Source organism: Echinops telfairi, unplaced genomic scaffold (genome assembly GCF_000313985.2).
Source record: "Echinops telfairi isolate 266 unplaced genomic scaffold, ASM31398v2 ScPeMD7_3509;HRSCAF=4178, whole genome shotgun sequence".
NCBI classification, from domain to species: domain Eukaryota; kingdom Metazoa; phylum Chordata; class Mammalia; order Afrosoricida; family Tenrecidae; genus Echinops; species Echinops telfairi.
This window is the reverse complement of record NW_022107407.1, coordinates 11884662-11891538: the sequence shown is the minus strand read 5'-3', so window position 1 is coordinate 11891538 and position 6877 is coordinate 11884662. Positions and strand designations below refer to the sequence as shown.

At 36.8% G+C, this 6877-nt stretch overlaps 1 non-coding gene across 1 annotated transcript; it reads left to right on the top strand.

Moving 5' to 3' along the window:
- Positions 1-6111: 6111 nt before the first annotated feature.
- On the top strand, positions 6112-6244 carry LOC115870956. Its single transcript, XR_004047017.1, has one exon. It is a non-coding gene; the product is annotated as a small nucleolar RNA SNORA16B/SNORA16A family (small nucleolar RNA).
- The last annotated feature ends 633 nt before the right edge of the window (positions 6245-6877 follow it).

Below are 6877 nucleotides of genomic sequence, written 5' to 3'. Positions count from 1 at the left end.
AAAAAATCTTACCGTAATGCATGATGGGGGGGAGTGCAGAGTGGAGACCCAAAGCCCATTTGTAGGCCACTGGACATCCCCTTACAGAAGGGTTTCAGGGAGGAGACAAGCCAGTGAGGGTGCGATGCAGCAATGATGAAAAATACAACTTTCCTCTAGTTCCTAAATGCTTTCTCCCTGCTCCCACTATCATGATCCCAATTCTACCTTGCAAGTCTGGCTAGACCAGAGGATGTACACTGGTACAGATAGGAACTGGAAACACAGGGAATCCAGGACAGATGATCCCTTCAGGACCAGTGGTGTGAGTGGCGATACTGGGAGGGTAGAAGGAGGGTTGGTTGGAAAGGGGCACCCAATTAAAAGGATCTACATGTGACCTCCTCCCTGGGGGATGGACAACAGAAAAGTGGGTGAAGGGAGACGACAGACAGGGCAAGATATGACAAAATAATAATTTATAAATTATAAAGGGTTTTGTGAGGAAGGGGGAGTGGGGAGGGAGGGGAAAAAATGAGGACCTGATGCCAGGGGCTTAAGTGGAGAGGAAATGTTTTGAGAATGATGAGGGCAATGAATGTACAAATGTGCTTTTCACAATTGATATATGTATGGATTGTGATAAGAGTTGTATGAGTCCCCCCCCCAAAAATGAGAAAAGTACACATAAATTAATAATTATATCCTATTATTTTTTTATAATTCTCCAATTTTCAGAAGAGAAAAAAATCTCTTTCTTGCTTCAGCTATCTCTGCAAAAAAGTATATGCTGAGTATTTAATGAACACTTATTATATGAAAATGAATGTATTTGGTGCTGTTTACCACAATGATAAAGAAGACAGAGGACGTGACCTCAGGGCTTTATTGTTCATTTGGGAGACTGGATACAAATATTTGAATCTATGTGACATGGATATATCATATGGAAAGATTGAATATATATATATATGTATTCTGAAAAATAGCAGTTCAAAATTATTGCGTTGTTGAGGCCATGCTTTCTTTGAAGATTCTTGTGGAAAACCCTTCTTTGCCTCTTTCATCTTCTGGTGGTTCCTGGAAAACTTTGATTCTCCTTGACTTTTAGGGAAAAAAATCACTCCGATCTCTCATTCTACTTTCACAGGACTGCCTTCCTCCCATCATGTTTTTGTCTTACCCTCTTTTGGTAAGGACATCACTTATAATGGTTTAGGTCCCACCCTACTTTGAATTTCATCGTATTAATGTAACTGAGACATCTTCAAAGACTTCATTTCTAAACAAAATCATATTCTTAGGTACTGGGGTGAGAACATGAACATTTTGTTTTAAAGCAGTGGTTGTCAACCTTCCTAATGCTGTGACCTTTTAATACTGTTTCTCATGTTGTGGTGACCCCCAACCATAAATTTATTTTTGTTGCTACTTCATAACTGTGATTTTGCTACTGTTATGAATCATAAGGTAAATATCTGATATGCAGGATGTATTTTCATTGTTACAAATTGAATGTAATTAAAGCATAGTGATTAATCACAAAAACAATATGTAATTATACATTGTAAAATATTTATTTCTAATGACAAATAAATGAAATTTTGTCTTGAAGCATGGTGTAGCCTGGAAAACAGTCTTAATATACCAACAGTAAATGATATTGCTACATTTTGAGACAGTATGCATAAAAAGTCAACATCAGTGCAAAGGTTGAAATACCAGATCAGAAATACTCGGGGCAGTCTTTGCAGGAGCACAAAGAAGACCATCTTCCACAACAAGTCTACTTCTGTATTTAGACTTGATAACCAACAAACTGGAAAACCTGTTTCACAAAGATATGTTGTTGGAAATGGAACAAAGTGCAACACAGTCTCAGACAGAACAGCATATGACTGCAAACACTTGGTCTAGAATTTTGTAACTGGCATTGTAGAGAAATCAGTTCTCGCTGCATTGCTGTTAATAAGTTCAATGAGCTCATCTTGTGCTGTCTCAGGAACATCTTCAACTTTGACAGTGAACGGGCTTCTGGCAAGTGCAAATGGGGTGTCAGGTACATTTGGAAAGTATGATGAAATTCCGTCTGCAAGCATATGCAAGTATTCTTTCACAGAAATTATCATTGTAATCCTTTTGTCTGGTTAAATGTCATGTTCCTCAAAGAAAACAGATAAGATAGGCAACATATAAATTTTATTTTAATACAATTTTTCTTTTTTTTTTGCCAAAGGTGAAATTTCATTTGGAATGATTGTATCTTTTCAGACAAATCAGGCATGTTGTATTTGATCCTTGCAGTGACAAATTTAACTCATTCAAGATGGCAAAGGTGTCAACCAAGTAAGCTATTTTCTCCAGTTCACTTTTATCGCTGAAAAGTGCTTTGAACTGGTCTTGCTTTCTAAATAAAAAACTTTTGGAGTTCATAACAAAGCTCAAAAACACATTTGAAAACTTCTCCTCACACTTCAGAGTGAAATAGCAGAGCATTATTCGGCGCATCCAACATGTTGCACAATTTTAAAACTAGTCAACTGTTTAAAGTGCTCGCCTTTAAAAAATTGACAGAACTTGTGATGCTTTTCATAACTTCTTATAACTCTTGTGTCAACATCTTTATTGCTAATACTTTCCAATAACTCATGAAGTGAGTTCTGATGACTTTTGGTGACTTATTCAATACCAAACGATGAAATGCAGACTAACATCCTAGCATAGCTGGAACACCATCTGTGCAAACACCACAAACCTTTTCCCAAGAGATCTAATGCTTTTATAGAAATGAATCAACCATGTCAAATACATCACGTGCAGTAATTGTTGCTTCAAGAAGTTTGAAAAAATGAAACTCATCTTTAAAGTCACCATCATTAATAAACCTCACGTAAACCAGTAACTGTGAACAGTTTGCAATGTCTGTCAATTCATCAAGCTGGATACTAAATATTAGAAGAAGGTTTAATTTCCTGGATTACCTGATCAAGAATATCAGCAGACATGTCATCTATTCTTTTATGAATGATGTTGTTAGATAAGGAAATTTCACTCAATTTCATAATATATTAGTCTCTGATCATAATTTGAACAATATCTTTGGCTCTGGCAACAGTAAATACTCAGCAATGGGTTCGAGGTTTTATAGCTCTGGAGATTGTGAGTGCCACCAAATATCAAGCTTCAATGCATGCTACGTTTTGTTTGTGGAACTTGCCACCAGTGTCAAGTCTGGCTTTCTTCAGTCCATCCGCTTTGCTTCTAAAATAGTAGGTGTCCTTGCTGGAAAAGCTCAGATGCTTGCTGGCAAAATGAGGTTTTACTTTGTTCAGCTTCATAGATTCAGCTGATAGGACTTCACAACAAATAACACATTGTGGTTTCTCAGTTCCTGCTGTAATTATTGAGGTTAAACCATACTGTAAACATTCCTCACTATATTTTCTTTTCTCAATGTTCTTCTCTATACAGATCCATTGTCATAGGATGGTTTGCTAATAAAAATAATAAATAACAATAGCTTTAATAATACAAGAGATGATATATTGCATAGTTCGGTCAATACAGTTCATGAAAGTTTCCTATGATTTACCATGCTCTGTGGTTTTTTTGTTTTTCATGCCTGTGACTATAACAAGGGGCAGTATTCACATCAACCACAGCTGAATATAAAAAACCAATCAGCATCCAGATTAAGTTCCCATGGTACAGATATATTTGTTAGTCTGGGTAGTTTGGAGAAACAAATCCACAGAAACTCATGTATAAAAGGGAGTTTTATATAAATATTAAGTGTGAATCAAGAAAACATCCGAACCCAGTGCTGCCCAAACCCACGTCCAACATTAACCCATTAACCCATATTTCCAACACCAATCCACAAAGTCCTCCTCCATCTCACAAAACAGATGCAATGATGCCAACTGCAGGAGGAAAGCCAACTCAGTGAATGTGTAAATATCTCAGTGCTGGCAGGGGTCTCCACACAGCTGTTCCAGCATGCACAGCTGCATTGGGGTAGGTCCATGTGGCGTCTCCTCATGGATGTCTTGCATTAAGTCAGCCTTGCCAGTTAAAGCAGGGAACTGGCTAAGGCAGCTGCACCCTAGTGCAACCATCACAAAGCAAGAGACCTGAGAACTAGAAAGGCAAGGCTCATGGAGCCATTTATCCCTCCGCCCTTCAATTAAGTCCCCATGTGTTTTTCAGCCAAGTTAGCACAATAAATTAACTACCATATATATATATATATATTTGCAGTAGTTGATAATTTTACATAAATTAACTACCATATATATACACACATATATATACATATATATATGTGTATATATATATTTGCAGTAGTTGATGATTTTACAGTACATGATTTTACATTTTCCCAGTAATTATAATTCATGAAGTGTTATTTTACCTCCAATGCTGCTGCTTTCTACACAGTAGCTGCTTTCAACACAGCTACTGCTTTCTATACAGTAGCTGCTCTCAACACATGTGTGACTGGTCTGCATAAGTACATTATGGTGCTAACCCTGTCACATACACCTGTATTTGTACTGGGCGTGCGTGACGGGGTTGGTGCGATGATGTCATCACATGGGGTCCTGGTATGTGGGCGGACGCCCCTGGAAATGGATAGAGGAGTGGTGTCTCAGTTCCTAAGTCCATCAGAAATATGTGTTTTCCGATGGTCTTAGATTAAACCTGTGAAAAGGTCATTCGACCAGCAAAGGGATTGCAACCCAAAGGTTGAGAACCGCTGTTTTAAAGGAAAGCATTAAAATGTTTAACAAAATATCAAAGAGAAAATTGAACTCTGACATATTGTGAAACCAGCTTGCATGAAAATCTTTCCTTTTCTCTGTTTAGCATCCTCCTGCATAGTCCTTTGCATTTTCCTTTTGTCTTTTATATTCCTCCTAAGACTCAACTTCCATTCCTGATCCTTCTCAGATAGGGACAAACACAACTTCCCTCTCAGCACAATCTTTCCATTTTCTCTGTCCTTCTCATGTACAACAGAAAACAGCACTACCCAGTCCTATATCATCCCTACAATAAGTTGTAAATTTGAACATCGTTTTCATTGGATGACTTTGGAAGTGTACCGCTAGATCATTCTTTCTAGTCTATTTTTGTATACAAGCTCCACTGAAAACTGTTTAGCATTCTGTTGTTATTAGGTATCATTAAGTCGATTCCAACTCATAACAACAGAAGGAAACACAGCCCCGTCCTGTGCCATCCTTACAATTGTTGTTATATTTTAGTCCATTGTGGCAGCCAATCAGTCATTCATCTTATTGAGGGCCTTCTGCATTTAAACTAACCCTCTACATTATCAAGCATAATGTCCTATTACAGTGACTGGCCTGTCCTGATAACATGCCCAAAGTACATAAGACAAAGATTCACCATCCTTGCTTCTAAGAAGCTTTCTGACTGTACTTCTTTCAAACAGATTTGTTGGTCCATGATACCTTCAATATTCTTCACCGACACCATCATTCAAGTGTATTGATCTTTTTTGGTCTTCCTTACTCAATGCTCAACTTTCACATGCATATGAGATGATTGAAAATACCATGGGTTGTGTCAAATACACCTTAGTCCTTATAAAGACACCTTTGCTCTTCAATGATTTAAAGAGTTCCTGTGCAGAAAATGTATGTGTGTGTATATATATGCATATACACACATATATAATGAAATATATCATTTGATTTCTTAACTGCTGCTTTCGTGAGCATTGATTGATTGTGGATCCATGTAAGATGAACTCATTTATTTCACTCATTTTTTTTGTTTATCATTGAGTTACATAATGGTCCAGTTGTGACAATTTTGGCTTTCTTTACAGTGAGTAATAATCTGTATTGAATGCCAAAATTCTTGATCAACAAGTGCCTCAAAACCTCCTCACTTTAAGCAAGTAAGATTGTGTCATCTAAATATTGTTAACAAGACTTCCTCATACCCTGATGAAGAGTTCTTCCTCATATATTCCAGTGTCTCTGCTAATTTGATCAACATACAACTATAAATATAATTAAGAGTATTAGCTACCAAGAAATGTGTATTAAGACATAATAAAAGTCTACTACTAATTCAACACACTATAAAAACTGAAGTTGTGGCCCTTATTGAAGCTAAAGTTGCTCCACACAGCTTTTGCAGTCAAAAAAGAGCCCACAGTGAGGTTTTCCTTGACGGTCGCCATTCAGTTTGCTGTAACTTATCTGCAGCATTTCAGAAAAAGACATTGCCTTATTGTGTCAGCCATTATAGTCCGAGTGAGTCCTTTATTAAAAATTGGCATGCTTTCTGAAGCCAACAGCAATGCTTGGATGTACAGTAAGCACAACGAATGCTAGGGAAAGTCACTCCCTGAAGCCTAATCAGGACTGAAGCTGAAGCACGGTAAGGGCCACCTTGTGTTGAAAGCTGAAACGTTTGATCCAAGTGTCCTTAAAAATATTGTTCCTGTCCTCCAACCTTAGTTACTGAGGAGCAGTCAGGTCAGGTCAAGTCATCCCGGACTATTGGTGTTAAAAAGAAAAAAAAAAAAGCACTTAAATTTAAAAGGTTATATAGAAATTGGACCTCTAATATATTACTGAAGAAATAAAATAGTCAATTTTGAAAAGTAATATGATTTCATGTAAAATTATACATTCACGTATAGTATAACCACAAAATTCTACTTGTAAATATGTACCTGAAGGAAATGAACACCTATGTTGATATAAATAATGTTATGAAAATGTTCATAATAGCTTGATTCCAAACATTAGAACCAATATCAGTGTCCAGTAATAGATGAATCATTAACTAAAGTCTGGTGTATTCATACAATTCTACCCTGTAATAAAAAGAAAAATGATTGTTAAGAGTAAAA